This window comes from Mauremys reevesii, unplaced genomic scaffold, assembly GCF_016161935.1.
Source record: "Mauremys reevesii isolate NIE-2019 unplaced genomic scaffold, ASM1616193v1 Contig13, whole genome shotgun sequence".
Lineage (NCBI taxonomy): Eukaryota > Metazoa > Chordata > Testudines > Geoemydidae > Mauremys > Mauremys reevesii.
The window spans coordinates 1030782-1047971 of NW_024100749.1; the positions used below are offsets into that span (position 1 = coordinate 1030782).

General features: G+C 52.4%; 1 pseudogene; it reads left to right on the plus strand.

The window, feature by feature from the left end:
• Positions 1–7756: 7756 nt before the first annotated feature.
• Positions 7757–16896, plus strand: LOC120392974 (annotated as a pseudogene).
• The last annotated feature ends 294 nt before the right edge of the window (positions 16897–17190 follow it).

Here is a 17190-nt window from a genome sequence, read left to right on the forward strand (position 1 = left end):
AGCGCTCCATGGCGCTCTGAACATCCAGTTAGTGTCACACAGACCCAAGTGGGTAGTTACTTTATGCCAAAGTCTTTGCATGATCTGGGTCTAGGTTATGACAAAAGGCAGCAAGTGAATGAGACAAACCAACTGGAGTCTGAGGCCTGGTCTACACTAGGCATTTAAATCGGTTTTAGGAGCGTAAAACCGATTTAACGCCACAACCGTCCACACTAGGAGGCACCTTATATCGATTTTAATGGCTCTTTAAATCGGTTTCTGTACTCCTGCCCGACGAGAGGAGTAGCGCTAATATCGGTATTAACATATCGGAATAGGGTTAGTGTGGCCGCAATCGACGGTATTGGCCTCCGAGCTATCCCACAGTGCACCACTGACCGCTTCTGGACAGCATTCTCAACTCGGATGCACTGGCCAGGTAGACAGGAAAAGCCCCGCGAACTTTTGAAATTCATTTCCTGCTTCGACAGCGTGGAGAGCTCATCATCACAGGTGACCACGCACAGCTCATCAGCACAGTTAACAATGCTGTCTCCTGAGAATCGAAAAGAGCCCCAGCATGGACCGCTCGGGAGGTAATGGATCTGATCGCTATATGGGGAGATGATTCAGTGCTAACAGAACTGCGCTCCAAAAGACGAAATGAAAAAGTATTTGAAAGAATTTCTAAGGCGATGACGGATAAAGGCCACAGCAGGGACTCCGTGCAGTGCAGAGTGAAAGTTAAGAAGCTCAGACAAGCCTACCAGAAAACCAAAGAAGCAAACGGAAGGTCCGGGCAGATCGAAAACATGCCGCTTCTATGCTGAGCTGCACGCACTTTAGGGGCTGCGCCACAAGTACCCCACCCTGACCGTGGATTCCGAGGTGGGGTTGTAATCTCTGCCATGTCTGAGGATTATGCAGACGGGAAGATGAAGAGGAAGAAGAAGAGGAAGACCTCGCAGAGAGCACACAGCACTCCGTGAACCCCAGCAGCCAGGAGCTTTTATCACCCTGACGGAATTACCCTGCTCCCAGCCCTCACAAGCAACTATTCCAGAGAATGACGCCCTGGAAGGGAGCTCTGGTGAGTGTACCTTGCAAATAGCAAACAGTGTTTTTAAGCAAGCCTTTTAATGATTGATTTGCCCAGAGGACTTGGGATGCATTCGCAGACAGTATAGTTACTTAGAAAAGTTTGTTAACATGTCCGGGGATTGAGAGGAAATCCTCCAGGGACATCTCGATGAAGCGCTCCTGTAGGTACTCCAGAAGCCTTTGCAGAAGGTTTCTGGGCAAGGCATCCTTCCGCCCACCATGGTAGGACACTTTACCATGCCATGCATGTAGCAAGTAATCAGGTATCATTGCGTGGCAAAGCATCGCAGCGTATGGTCCCGGGACTGCTGGCATTCAAGAAGCATCCGCTCTTTATCTTGTTCTGTTATCCTCAGCAAAGTGATATCGTTCAGGATAACCTGGTTAAAAATCAGGAATTTAAGTAAGGGGGGTGGCCATTTTTCTACTGGTTTCGTGGAATGCAGCAGCTTAAAAAAGACACTTTCCTGCACGTAGCGGCCGGGGAGGGGAGGAGTGAAATGCCGATGATCTTTTCTGTTTGGTCACCGTGGGTGGGGGAGGGGGGAAGGTTGTTGATTAGCAGGAGCTAGCGTGGTATTAGCCATGCGTTGGGGGAGGGTAAATCACTGAGACAGTGGCTTACCATGGCCGCATGCAAGCTGAATTCTGATGCCTGGACCTGATGTGTCTGTGAGATCTGTAAACCCAGAGCTGCAAGCGGTCACTATTGAGATGAAAATGCGACCTTGTAGGGAAATCACATGTGCTAGGTGAATAGTGATGTTCACTGTGAAACAGTATAACCATTGTTCTGTAAAATGTATCTTTCTAAATATTTATCTCCCTCATGCAGCTGCAAATTTTTCAACCATCCCTCCTCCATCCCAAAGGCTAGCACAGATAAGGCGGAGGAAAAGAAGACGAGATGAGATGTTCTCGGATATTATGGAAGTTACACGCAATGAAAGAGCTCATCTGAATGAATGGAAGGACGTGGTTTCAAATTACAGGAAAGAGGCCAGTGAACGTGAGGACAGGAGGGACAACCGAGATGAGAGGTGGCGACAGGAAGACCGGCAGGAAAATCAGCGGTGGCGGCAGGAAGATCAGCGGTGGCGGGATGCAACTCTGGGGCTGCTGCGTGATCAAACTGACATGCTCCGGCGTCTTGTGGAGCTTCAGGAACGGCAGCAGGATCACAGAGTGCCGCTGCAGCCCCTGTATAACCACCTCCCCTCACCATGTTCCTTAGCCTCCTCACCCAGACGTGTAAGAACGCGTGGGGAGGCTCCTGCACCCGCCCACTCCACCCCTGTGGACAGCCCAACCAGAAGGATGCCGTTACTCTGAATTTTTTTAATGGCCTTCTCCATCCCTCCTTTCCTCCTCCCAAAGCACACCCTTACTTCTCTCCCTCTTTTATAATGAATCAATAAAGAATTCATGCTTTTTAAATATAAGTGACTTTATTTGCATAAGTAAGCTGTACTCGAAGCGGGAGGGGGAGTTGCTTACAGGGACTGAGTCAATCAAGGGGTTGGGTGTTCATCAACAAACACAGCAGTCACACTGTACCCTGGCCATTGATGAAGCTCATTTTCAAAGCTTCTCTGATGCGCACCGCCTCCTGGTGTGCTCTTCTAATCTCCCTGGTGTCTGGCTGCGCGTAATCAGTGGCCAGGTGATTTGCCTCAGCCTCCCACCCCGCCATAAAGGTCTCCCTTACTCTCACAGAGATTATGGAGAATACAGCAAGCAGCAATAACATAGGGGACATTGGTTTGGCTGAGGTCTGAGCGAGTCAGTAATGTGCGCCAGCGAGCCTTTAAACGCCAAATGCACATTCCACCACCATTCTGCACTTGCTCAGCCTGTAATTGAACAGATCCTGGCCACTGTCCAGGCTGCCTGTGTATGGCTTCATGAGCCATGGCATCAAGGGGTAGGCTGGGTCCCCCAGGATAACGACAGGCATTTCAACATCCCCAACTGTTATTTTCTGGTCTGGGAAGTAAGTCCCTTGCTGCAGCCGATTAAACAGAGTAGTGCTTCTGAAGACGCGAAAGGCCATGAACCCTCCTGGCCATCCCACGTGGATGTTTGTGAAACGTCCCTTGTGATCCACCAGTGCTTGCAGCACCATTGAAAAGTACCCCTTCCGGTTTACGTACTGGGTGCCCTGGTGCTGCGGTGCCAAGATAGGGATATGGGTTCCATCTATCGCCCCCCCACAGTTAGGGAATCCCATTGCAGCAAAGCCATCCACTATGGCCTGCATGTTTCCCAGAGTCACAACCTTTTGTAGCAGCAGCTTAGTGAGTGCTTTGGCTACTTGCATCACAGCAGCCCCCACAGTAGATTTTCCAACTCCAAATTGATTCCTGACTGACCGGTAGCTGTCTGGCGTTGTAAGCTTCCACAGGGCTATCGCCACTCGCTTCTACTGTGAGGGCTGCTCTCATCTTGGTATTATGGCGCTTCATGGCAGGGGCAAGCAAGTCACAAAGTTCCATGAAAGTGCCCTTACGCATGCGAAAGTTTCGCAGCCACTGGGAATCGTCCCACACCTGCAACACAATGCGGTCCCACCAGTCAGTGCTTGTTTCCGGCCCAAAATCGGCGCTCAATGGATAGAATCTGCCCCATTACCAGCAGGATCTCCAAAGCGCAGGGGCCCGCGGTTTGAGAGAATTCTGTGTCCACGCCTCATCACTGTCATCGCCGCGCTGCCGTATCCGCCTCTTACTCGCCTCGGTTCAAGGTCCTGGTTCAGCATATACTGCACGAGTGCGCGAGGTGTTTAAAACATCCACGATTGCGGTATGGAGCTGAGCAGGGTCCATGCTTGCTGTGCTATGGCGCCTGCACGGTTCACCAAGCAAAGCAAAAAGGCGCGAACGGTTGTCTGCCGCTGTCAGGAGGGAGGGAGGGGTGAGGCTGTACCCAGAACCACCCGCGACAATGATTTTTGCCCCATCAGGCACTGGGATCTCAACCCGAAATGCCAAGGGGCGGGAGGCTGCGGGAACTATGGGATAGCTACGGATAGCTACCCACAGTGCAACGCTCCAGAAATCGACGCTAGCCTCGACCATGGACGACACCACCGATTTAATGTGTTTAGTGTGGCGCACGCACTGATTTTATAAAATCTGTTTTACAAAACCGGTTTATGCAAATTCGGAATAGTCCCGTAGTGTAGACGTACCCTGAGGGGTGGGAGGGGATGATGAGGGAAAAGTAAATCTCACTTACACATTGTCTGTCCTGGGATGGTTGTAAGGCTTCATGGATGTTGGTTCCATTGCTAGGAGATGCCTGAGTGAGAGACAAAAGAGACGGCTTCAGACCTTTTTATATTAAATACTCAAGTGTGTCTCTGTCCATTTCTCTGGCATAATTAAAACACAACTCTAGCTGTTCAGACTGGGGACGCTGTTCTAATACGAAAGCCTTAAATCTCACCTCTCTTCTCCTTTCCTCTTCCAGACACTCTGCTGTCTGAACTGGAGAGAAAAAGGGGAAATCCCTAGGACCATTCAGACAGGGTGAGATTTTAGGAGAAGATTGTCTTTAAATTATGAGAAAATTCCAGTGCAAACATCTCCCTGGGATTGTAGCCAGTTACCAACCAGCGACAGTGGCCAGAACACAAAGCCCTAAAACTAGCCCATGTAGCAGTGAGGAGATCCAGGGGCACTGGAGCAGGGAAGACCAGGGGCCATGGTGGTAAGGCCACTGAGCTCTGCCCATTTTTTAACATGGGCACAGTTTGGGGGGAGGAGGCCACTGCAAGCCTTGGGCAGGTGCAGAGTGTCACAGGCAGTGGTTGTGCTTCAGGCAGGGCAGCTGATCAGCTCCTCCCCATGAGGAACAGCCCCTGCCCGTGGTGCCAGCTTCTTCCCAGTCCCAGCCCCTCTGCACAGGCTGGGGGAGGGGCTAACTTTAGGGTGCACAGGCTGTGCTGTGCTGGGGCCCTATGTCCTGGCCCCAGAAGGAGGATGGATTTCACCTGCCCAACCCCCCTGCACTGCATGTGCAGAGAACCCAGTTTTGGGGTGCAGTGAATGGCAGTCAGGGTGACTGACCAAGTCACTCAGAGATTGATCCAAAAGCCTTCTATGTGAGTGGGAATCTTTCCTCTGCTTTCAAGAGGCACCAGATCAGGGTGTGGGATCTTCTTGTGCCTTGGGGTCTCTGCTTGCGAAAGAAGTTTATTAACACTCAGGTTATCGGCATCTCTGGGGAAGTGGCTGGTGAATGTTTCTCAGTCATTGTTTGACACCAATTACTAAGATCCATTGTACATTGAATTATAATTTTGATGGTTCAACCCCCAGTGAGCACCCAATTAGCATCTTCACTGACATGAGCTGTGAATATCTAAGGGACACAGCCCTGAGCACCTGTCCCTTTGCCTTTCTCACCACCGCTGGATTTCAGTGTCTGCTCCCAGGTGTCTGCCCCCCTAGACTCTCCCAGGCCCCCTCTGTCTGTCCCCAGATCCCATCCTGCAGCCAGGCTGGACAAGTGACCTGAGAGCCTTGGGGACAGGAGAGCTCTGGTTAGCCCATCCCCTGTACAGCGCAGGAGCCCCAGTGCCAGCTCCCCTCACACCCGCTGCCATCTGCAGAGCCGGGAGTCCCGGAGAGCTGGGGAGACTGTGCAGGGAAACAGAAGCAGGAGCCGCCAGGTTAAGAACAGGTGTGACGGCTGCTCTCTTGGGCAGCGCACCCAGCACTGAACCAGGGACCCCTAGAGCTCTCTGTTTGTCCCACACCCTGTGCAGTGCAGGATCCTCGTGCCAGTTCCCCTCACACCCGCTGCCCTTGGCCATTGGGCCCCAGCCCTCACCTGGTGTGGAGGAGATTGGTCTCAGTACAGCACTGAGTCCCTGGCCTCTCTGCTGGGACTGAGAAACAGTCAGTCCAGGCCTTGCTGGGAGTGGTCGTGTTACAGGGTCACCTGCCCCACTACCCCCAGGCTGAGCTCCCAGCACATTCCACAGGCCCCTGAGCTCCCATCAGATGGACTTTCAGCCAGGGCCGTTGCAAGTAAGTTTTGCACCCTAGATGAACTTCCACCTTGAACCCGCCCCCTGCTAACCCCGTCCCCCGCTGCAGCTAATCGAGGAGCTAACCCCTACCCAAGGAGCCCGCCGCCACCGCCCCGCCCAGGGAGCCCCCCGCAGCAACAACCCACCTCTGCAGCTATCCCCGCCAGGGGTGACCCTGTGCCATGGAAGCTAATCCTCCCTGGGAGCCCTCCTGAGCAGCTAACCTCGCCGAGCTTGCCCCAGCTCACCTCAGCTCCGCCTCCGCTGAGCACGCCAGCACTGCTCTAATTCTCCTCCCGCCCAGGCTTGCAGCGCTGATTGAGGAGACTTAGAGCTGGGCTGTGTGCTCAGTGGAGGAGGCAGAGGAGGTGATCTGGAGCAGGAGCAGTTCCCCTGTGCGCCACCGCCTCCCCGTTACTGCGGGCAGCCCTCCCCTCACACACACACCCCCCCAGCTCACCTCCATTCCACAGCCTCGCCAGAGCGGACTTTTATGTGTCCCCAACTACTAGGCGCCCTACACAGCCGCCTAGTTGGCTTAAATGGTTGCACCGGCCCTGCTTTCAGCCGCAGTCTGTGTGGTGGGGGGGAGGAATTGGGTGATTGCCCTGAGGGAGGGAGATTTACCTGCTCACAGACAATTTTAACAGTTCTAAAGCTTCAACTTTTTGAATCTCAGTGTCCAGTGTCATTCAATAGTTCTGGTCCGACCGAAATATTCTCTGATCCCCCCATAATTTCCCAGAGCTGTGACCATTTACATTGGTAACAATTGGAATGAAATGCTGAAACCTAGATTTTTGTGCAACTTGGAAAGTTTACAATAAATATAAAATTGCTTAAAATGAGCATTATGTATCAAAATTATGTAGTATAAAACAAGAAAGAATCCCCCTAATTTTGACTATCGCTCCTCAGCCACACAGACCCTGCTCCTGCAGGCTCGTCCTCACAGGGAGAGCTGACGTCCATGTGAAGCCCCAGTGACCCTCCCCACCAGCACAGGGGCTGATTGCCAGACCAGAGCCCTAGTGGTCAGTGATGAGCTGCCAAAATACTAACAACCGGTTCCCTCCTCCTCACCCCATGAGGGGTCATGCCCCCCCGACTCCTGTCCCATCCAACCCCCCCATGTTCCTTGACAGCCCCCCCCACCCATGCCCTATCCACCCCCCTTCCCTGTCCCCTGACTGTCCCTTGCCACCCCATCAAACCCCTTCTCTCATTCCTGATAGAACCCTGGGGACCCCTACCCCATCCAACCACCCCTTCTCTCTGTCCCCTGACTGTCCCTGGAATCCCTACCCCAAACAGCCCCCACCGCCCCATCCAACCCCTGCGCCTTCCTGACTGCCCCCGACCCTTGGCCCCGCTCAGTCCCCTGTTCCCTGCCCTCTGACTGCCCTGACACTAATCCACCCCACCCCAGCTCCCTACCCTCTTCCAACACCCTCCCTGCTCCTTACTGTGCTGCCTGAAGTGGGGAACCACCCGGCCAAGGTCGGGCCGGGCAGTGGCCCCTCCCCCAGCCTGTGCAGGGGCTTCTAAATTTAACAACCGGTTCGGGCGATCTGGTGCAAACTGGCTGCGGCTCACCACTGCTAGTGGTAATTTTTTCACCACAACCTCCAGGGCTCTGATCTTACAGGTAGGCCCCTTCCAACTGAACAAAGAGGAGGAGTCAGTTCCAGGAAGGGAAACACCCCCTTGCTGCTGCAGGCGGGGCATAGTTTGAATTCAGGAATTTGAAACAAAGCCTGTTACAAACTGCCCAGAGGGAGCCATGGCTGCAGAGAGCCCCGTGGAAAGGCTCCAGGAGGAAGCAACATGTCCCGTCTGTCTGGAGTATTTCACAGAACCTGTCAGTCTGGAGTGTGGGCACAATTTCTGCAGAGCCTGCATCAGCCAGTGCTGGGAGGGATCCGATACAGCCATCTCCTGCCCTCAGTGCAGAGAAACTGTGCAGCAGAGAAACCTCAGGCCCAACAGGCAGCTGGCAAACATGATAGAAATCGCCAAGCAACTGAGTTTACAGGCAGCAAAGGGAAGAGGAGGGGACGGGGTGTGCGGGAAACACCAGGAGGCTCTGAAACTGTTCTGTGAAGAGGATCAAACCCCCATCTGTGTGGTGTGCGACAGATCCCGGGCTCACCGCGCTCACACGGTGGTTCCCATCCAGGAGGCTGCCCAGGAGTACAAGGTAGGGGACTGCTCTCCCATCTAATGCATAATAACCTGTAATTCAAATCCAAAGTTAATAGCATCACAAGTTTCCTTAGACTTGTGTATCTGTGTCACTCAGCTGTGTGTAGCCTTCATTGCATGAAAGAGGCTGTACAAATTAATGATACTCCAGCCTGACAAGAAAGGCAAGAGAACGATTTAAAAATTGTCTGATGTGGGATTGTCTGATGTGCGATTTAAAAATTGTCTGATTGTAGCAAGGATGGGTAAGAATGGTGTCTCTAGCCTCTGGTCGTCAGAGCATGGAGATGGATGGCAGGAGAGAGATCACTTGATCATTGCCTGTTAGGTTCACTCCCTCTGCGGCGCCTGGCATTGGCCGCTGTCGGTAGACAGAAACTGGGCTAGATGGACCTTTGGTCTGACCCGGTACAGCCGTTCTTCTGAAAGTTTTCTCTGAGCAGCTGAATCCTTTTCAATTCAGCTCCCACCAGTGAACTAAGGGAACTCTCTGCAGACCGGAAGTGATTAAATGCCCAGTGAGGTTTGATTCACAAGAGCTGCAGGCCAGTCTCTGTGGGAGCGCTGCCTTCAGACTGGAGAAGGGGGAGTTACAAGCTGTGGCTGTTATTACTGACTGTGTCATAGGGTTTATTATTGTTATTGGCATCCCAGCAGCCCCTACAGCCCCCAGATGAGATCTGACCTCGATTGTGGGGGGCCCTGTAGAAAACCCAGTGAGGGACAATCCCTGCCTTGAGCCATTTACAATCTAACTCAGAGGTGGGAAAACTACAGCCTGCGGGCCACATCCAGCCAAAGGCCCATCCTGCCTGTCCTCTGATCTCCTGGCTGAGGAGGCTAGCCCCTCCCCGCTCCCATGTTGTCCCACCCCTGGTCTAACTGGACAAGAGAGACAAAAGGTGGGAGGAGAAACAGAGGCACAAAGAGGGGAAGTGACTTGTCCAAGGTCACTCAGTAGGTCAGTGTCAGAGGCAGGTATAAACCCCCATTTTTCCAAGGCCAAGCCCAGTGCCCTAACCACTAGGCTACACTGTCCACTCAGGAGCACGGGGCAATGATGACATGTGGACAGTAGGAGAAAAAGACTTGAGAAAAGCCCCAGACTCACCAGGGAGACGAGGTTTCCCAGGGGGAACCTGAACTTCTGTGTTGCTCCATGAGGAGTTAAACTCAGATGCTGCCGGTCTGCACTAGAGGAGATCACTGGGCTAAACGCTGTGTGGGACCCTGAACACCTTCAGTCCGCACACAAAAGGGCTCTAGACAGCTCAGGTCCATGCCAGGTACCACTGGGATTACACTGGATTGTAGCAAAACCAACCCCAGGCTGGAGCTGACCGGTGCCAGTCTGACCTGTTCTGTTCTGTACGTGGGCAAGGACCAGCCAGAGTGGTTCCATTAGTCCCACCAGGCAGCCTTTAGAAATCTCCCAGAATGCACTGCTTCCGGGATCTTTACCAGGGAATGGGACAGTGGGGACCTACCCAGAGGGCTTTGCCACGGAAAGGGTTTAGGGCAGCACTGGGGGAAATCCCAACAGTTCCTTATACAAATCTGCCTCGTTAGGAGGGGCCCTGAGGCATCTCCAGAATATAGGACATGCCCACGCCTACCAGCATGGGGCCCTCCCACACCTGAATCGATCAGCCTGCTTGGGCCCTCCCCCGCCTTTGTCAGCTCGACCCCCACCTGCATCATTCTGCATGGAAGTGCCACTCAAACCCCAGCCCCCACCCACACTGGTGTCCTCCTGCATCCTCGGTCTCCTCTTCCCTCTTTTTCACCGGATGAAGCCACACCCAGTGCTGGGACCCTACCAGACACGAATAGTGCTCCACAAAACTGGGACTGTGGAGCTTCCAACCAGACGAATGGCCTCCTGACGTCTCATGGGGTTTGCCCTGGTGCCTAGACCAGCTCAGCCCAACCAGTAAAGTCCCCATGGCTTCAGGGCTGAAATCCCAGCCCATATTGAAACCCTGGTGGTTTCTGGGATTTGTATCACTTTGTTCATTAAACCTCAAAAACAGATTTATTGATTCACCCCCATGTGACTCCAATGTCCTGTTATGCTCTGTACCACTCATCAATTCACAAATACCAGTTAAGCTTGGTTATAATTGAGATCTGTCTCTAATTACTAAAAAGACTGAATCTGAATTGGTAACGAGTCTGATAATGACACACTCCCACTCTGCACTGATAAGGTTTCATCTCCTTGGTGGCCCTAATGTCACAAAGTGATTAGGACCAACAGTCATCTTGGATGAAAAAACGAAAAGCTCCACACCCCTCTCAACCATTCAAATTCAAGTTCCCAAATCTTTCTGTTTCTTCAGCAAAAAATCCAGACCCAATTGAAGACTCTGAGGGCAGAGCGAGAAAAGCTGCTGGGATTGAAAGTGACTGGAGAGGGGAAAAGCCAGGAGTATCTGGTAGGTGCCTGTTGTTATGAACCAGCAGAGACTGGCAGTGGGAGGTCTGTTTGGAGGCAGATTCCTGTGTGGCCTACATGAACGTGGGCTTGTGTGTGTTTCTCCATGACCATGGATTACTGGGTTAGATTTGTGCATAGACAAGCCCTAAAGTTCCATTTCAGCTGATCAATGAATGTCTAGCTCTTGTGACTTGCCCAGAAATCCCCTCAAATGAACTGAATGTCCCTGTGAAGTGCTGTCCACTGGGTCTGGTCATTTCTGCATTAACATATTTGTTTCTTTTTTCTCCCCTGGTGTCTCTGTCAGTGTAGTGCTGAGTCCTGCCTCCTGCTGCTCTGGGTCTGAATTCCCAGAGACCATGAATGACATAATATACTAACATGACAGACATGGAAACCTCCCTTTCAGAGATACAGGGGCTGAAGGGGAAGCTGTGAGAGAATCCTCTCCCTAGGGTAAAGTCAAACGTCAGAAATCTTAGGATTTTCAACTAAGTTTTCCCTCCTGCACACTCAGCTCTCCGTGAAAGGACCCCAGGCTCCATCCATGTCCCTGACCAGCCCTTGCCCTATTTCATACAGAAACAAACACAAACCGAGAGGCAGAAGATTGTGTCCAAATTTCAGCAACTGCAGCAGTTCCTGAAAGAACAAGAGCGACTCCTGCTGGCCCAGCTGGAGAAGCTGGACCAGGAGATTGTGAGGATCCAGAATGAAAATGTCAGTAAACTCTCCGAGCAGATTTCCCATCTCAGTGAGCTGATCAGTGAGCTGGAGGGGAAGTGTCAGAAGCCAGCGAGTGAATTCCTGCAGGTGAGACAGGGAGAAACAGAGGCGCCGATTCCATGGGTGCTTAAGGGCCAGAGCACCCATGGAAAAAAATTAGTAGGTGCTTAGCACCCATTGGCAAAAAGCTCCCCCCTTTACTCCCAGCACCTCATGCCCACCGATCAACTCCTCCCCCTCCCTCCCAGCGCTTCCCACCTGCCTCAGTGGTAAGAGGGAGGGTGGAGGTGTGGCATTGGGGAAGGGGAGGAGTTGGGGCAGGGACTGGGGTTGAGCACCTCCAGGGACAATTAGAAGCCAGCACCTCTGATTAGAAACATCCCAGTTCCCCACACAGGGGAGGGAGGGCTCCTGAATCATAAGCACTGGAGCCAGCGGTCAGAGATCTGAGTGTAACTCGGCGTGTGCATTGCTGACATGTGAGTGACTATTGTTCTTTGCAGAGTTACAGAGAGAGATATCAGAGATGGAAAAGCCCCATTAGCTCAGGGAATCCATGGCCCTGGGATCAGGGCAGGACCTCTCTTCCCCATATTTGCAAAATCCCTTCGCTGGGATCCCCTGTGTGAATCAAATGGAACTGACAGTCTTTCGCTCATCTCTCTCCTTTCCCTCTAGGATGTCAGAAGCACCTTGAGCAGGCACGTGAGCTCCTCTCACTCCCCTCGCACTTCACAATACTGGGAAAGGGTTTAATGGTGATGTTAGCACTGCATCTCCCCAGGGCTGTACATCAAAATGAACGGGGAAGGTCACATTCTAGATACAAATCTCTCTGATCAACTTCATCCTGAGGTTCTCACCCTTGCACAGAAAACTCTGGGATTCTCCATTCAGTGGGAAGGACTGACCTCAAGTATTTCCCAGAGATGTCACCTCCTGGGGACTGGCCTCCCAGGATAGTGGAGATGGAATAGGGTCTGTCACTGCTGGGGCCTGGTTCCCATTCAGCCCAGGCCAGCAGTGGTCAAGAGTCTTTCCTGCCTGAGGACTGTTTGGAGACCTGTGTGGAATGAGCTGGGAGGTGGGAGTTGGTGCCTCAGTCTAGTTCCTAGGGACAGATTTCTGCAGCTGGGAGAAGCAGAGGAATTCTAACTCCAGGCCCATTAGAACAGCGACTCCTAGCAACCACTTATAATGAGTCTCACAACGAACTGTAATCACATGAAATTGTTTCTCTATAGGTGTAAGAAGAGGAAGTTGCAGCAGCCAGAGGAGATTTCTCCTGGACTGGATGAGCAAGTCAGTGGTTTCTCCCAGAAAACTATTGCGCTACTGGAGGCTCTGAGGAAATTCACAGGTACCTAGTAGGAATCTAGGAGGGGAAACAGGGATAAGTGTCTGAGGCTGTGGAAAGAGAATGGCACTGGTCAATTGGTTCATAGTTAGATTATGCTTCTATTTAATTGTTGGATGAGAATGCCACACACTTAGGGTCCAAGACACTCAGGATGATTAATTCAACCCCTTATTTGTTCCAAAAGCATGTCTTGCCATTACAATTACTGTTAAAGTAAGAAATGATAGACATACTGAAAGAAATACTGCCCACTTACCTTCTCCTGGGGCATAGGCATGTCATGATGCATTTCTCCTATGACGCTCCTTACAATGTCTGACGTATTATACACATCCAGAGTATATATTTATTAGTTCTTTTCCAATCACCTTTGAATGTTATGAATAGGAAGTATCTTGTATAACTCATACACTACACATGCATGTGTGTTATCATTGTAAGTATCTTCTAACTGGCAGGGCTTTTGCTGTCGAAGCTATTTTATTCGTTTATTACCAGTCATTACACACTGACGTGCACGGGTCATTTTGACCCTTTTCTCCACATGGGACTTTTTGAACTTTGCTAACTGCTCCTGGGCAGCACATTGTGGGTGTCTGGTGTCTTTAAGCACATTGTGTGGTCGAATTATCTCTGTATCCCACAGGGGAACTTATGAACACATCACTTAATAACAAGGTCACTTAAGGAAACATTTCCCTTATGTCAAATACAATGATTTCTGAAAATCTTACTTCATTATATAACAGAAAATGTTCTACCAATCCCAAAGGATCGGACACATTATACCCCAGATTAACAAATGTTTCAGATCTTACCCAAATACAGGCTACAGCCATTTCTTGTTAACGAAATTAAACTTTATTAAAAAACAAAAGAGAGAGAGTATGGTTAAAAGATCAGTATACACACAGACATGAGTTTGATTCGAGGTTCAGATTCATAGTGGAGATGGCGAGCTTTCTAGCTTTAAAGAGTTCTTTCAGAAATAGTTCATAGTCCAGTGTCCAATATCACCTTGAGGGCATCCCAGCATAACTGGGAACTCAGTCTTGCGACTGAAACTTCCCCTGATGAAACCTAAGCAGAATCAGGACCCAAGGATCTTTACTACAATTTCATGTCTTTTGACAAGTTGGGAGTTCACAAGGATGTTGGGTCCATTGCTGGGAGATGCCTGAATGAGAGAGGAAAGAGGTTTCAGACCTTTTCACATTAAATACCTGAGTGTGTCTCCGTCTCTTTCTGTGTCATGATGAAAACACAGTTCTAGGAGATCAGAGTAATGATACTGTTATAAATATGAAGCCTGAAATCTCACCTCTCTTATCTTTTCCCCTCCAGACACTCTGCCGTCTGCACTGGAGAGAAAAAGGGCGGAACCACTCGGAGCGCACAGACAGGGTGAGATTGCAGCCTCTTCCCAGCACTGGCCCCTCTCAGCGACCCCACCCCTGCTCCTCTTCCCCCGAGACCCTGCCCCTGGCCAGGCCAGAAACCAGAGCCGGGCTCCCACCGAGGGAGCCCAAGTGGCACTGTGGAGCCTGGCACCTCCACCTGCCTTGGGTGGAGCACCCTGCAAGCGGGACATGGAATGGGGCTGCTCAGGCCCCCAGAGACCCACCCAGGACAGGTGGAGGGTCAAGGGATCTCCACAGCAGGCAACGCTCCCAGCCCGGCCAGGGTCAGGACTTGGTGGGAAGAGGAGTAATGGGGCAGGCCACGGAGTGGGCGGGCCACCAGTGGTGGGATCTCGTGCCCCACCCCAACTTCTACCAAGGGTCCGAACTCCTGGGAGATCCTGCCAACATCACGCATTCCAGGGAGCGGGACCTGGGCTGGGGCTGCTCTAGGCCCCCAGAAACCCACCCAGCAGAGGTGGAGGATTAGAAGCTCCACAGCAGCCAAGTTCTCAGCCTGGCCAGGGGGCGGGGCCTCAGCGGGAAGAGGGGGAGTGGGGCAGGGCCATGGAGGGGATGTGGCCACAGGTGGTGAGACCTCGTGCCCCCCACAGCAACTTGTACCAAGGTTCCAGAACTTGTGGGGAGATCCCAGACTGACATCACACAAACACTCCTGACACCAACCTTAGTGCTGAGTTCATGCCCAGGCTGCTGAACAGAAACATTCACTGAGCAGCACCTGAACAGAGCTCTCTGCCCTGAGGGCTGACACATCCCTCTGGTTTACCCTAGTGGAGAGGTCTCCCTCGCCTCTCCAACATCCTGCCTTCCTGTGGGCAGGGCTGGGCTCTCCCATTGAGCTGCTCACTGCTTCCTGGATTGGGGAGATGCTCTCCTGTGATGCTGCCAGCTCCTCTCTCTCTAGGCTGGGATGGGGCCCCCACCCAATGCCCCCTCCTACTCTCTGATGTTAAGCAGCTCTTCCCCAGTGCTGCACCTTCCTCTCTGTTCCCCGGCCTGGGAGTGGAGGCTGCCTTAGGGGAGGGAGTTTCCCTCTGGGGTATAAAGCTGGTACCGGACTCCTCTGCTCCCTGCTCAAGAAAAGCTTCTGACGCCTTCCTGGCTGTGTCTGTGCCCCTGGGAATGGAGCAGCCCCAGCAGAGGGAGCAGGGAGCTGAAGCTTCTGGAAGCAAATGAGAAACACACTAGGCCCTGGTCTATGCTAAGGGGGGGCGGGGGTCGAGCTGAGATATGCCCCTCCCCCATCGACTCCGCTTCCGCGGAGGAGAGAGCTTGGGCATCGATTCATCGTGTCTAGTCTAGACTCTATAAATTGATACCCGATAGATCGATCACTACCCTGAGGAGCTACAGTGACATTTCTGCTCAGTCTCTGGTGCCCAGGGCAGAGGCAGCTCCCTGGGATCCAGGCCTCTCCCAGCCAGGACGGGGCTGCTGGGGAGTGTGAGAAATGGTCCCAGCCACCCCAGGGCTGAGCTCTGCCCCTAACGCCTGATTCTCTCTCCCAGTGAATGTGACTCTGATCCAGACACGGCAAATCCCATCCTCGTCCTGTCTGAGGATCGGAAACGTGTGAGACGGGGAGACACATGGCAGCGACTGCCCATCAAACCTGAGAGATTTGACACTGTGGTGTGTGTGCTGGGCTGTGAGGGATTCACCTCGGGGAGACATTGCTGGGAGGTGGAGGTGGGGGGTGGGGGACGCTGGGGTGGGGGGGTGGCCAGAGAGTCTGTGGGGAGGAAGGAAGAGATCAGCCTCAGCCCTGAGGGGGGGATCTGGGCTGTGGAACGATGGGGGGATCAGTTCCGGGCTCTCACCTCCCCTGCGACCCCCCTGCCCCTGAGCCGGTTCCCCAGCAGGATCCGGGTTTGTCTGGACTGTGACCGGGGGCAGGTGACATTTATCGATGCTGGTGACGAGGCCCCGATCTTCACTTTCCCGCCCGGCTCCGTCCCTGGGGAGAGAATCCGACCCTGGTTCTGGGTGGGGCGGGGATCTCCGCTCAGACTGTGTCCCTGAGACATGCAGGGCAGGGGAAATATCTCACTGGGAGCCCGGAGATCAGCCTCTCTAGCCTCACACACCGTTGTCTCTGTGACCTCTCCCTGTGGACTTTCTATCACACTCCCTTGTCTCTATGACCCTGGAGGCTGCTGCATGGTAGAGAAGCCAATCCCATCACTGACCCAGGGACTGTGCAGCCTCTTTGCCGCTGTCCTCTATGATCCAGGAGGACTCTGGGGATCCTGGGTCAGACAGTGCCACTGAGACATGGGGGGGAAGAGCCCACTGGGAGTGGAAAAATGGGTTTCTCTAGCCAAGTAATCCTAGCCCCTATGGCCTGGAGGACTCCTGTCCACCCAACCTCTGGCCTCTTAGCTCTATGATCCCTGGAAGCTCCTCCTCCTCCCTCCCTGCAGCACCAGGTATGGGAGGGAAAGGGGTGAAGAACTTCTGGGGGTGCAGGAGCAGAAAAGAGGTTTTACCATCAATGCAATAAATCCACCTCCAGGAGAGGCAATAGTTAGAGCAACAAAAAAATTTCCCTTGACCTATCTGCATCTACATCAGGGATTAGCAGCAAAGAATCCTGTGGCACCTTATAGACTAACAGACTTTTTGCAGCATGAGCTTTCGTGGGTGAATACCCACTTGCATCCGACGAAGTGGGTATTCACCCACGAAAGCTCATACTGGAAAACGTCTGTTAGTCTATAAGGTGCCACAGGATTCTTGGCTGCTTTTACAGAACCAGACTAACACGGCTACCCCTCTGATACTTGACATCAGGGATTAGATTGACCTAACTACATCACACAGGGTGTGTAAGTTTTCACAGCTCTGAGCAATTGTCATAACTATAAAGGGAAGAGAACAGCCTCCTGTGTACAATACTATAAAATCCTCATGG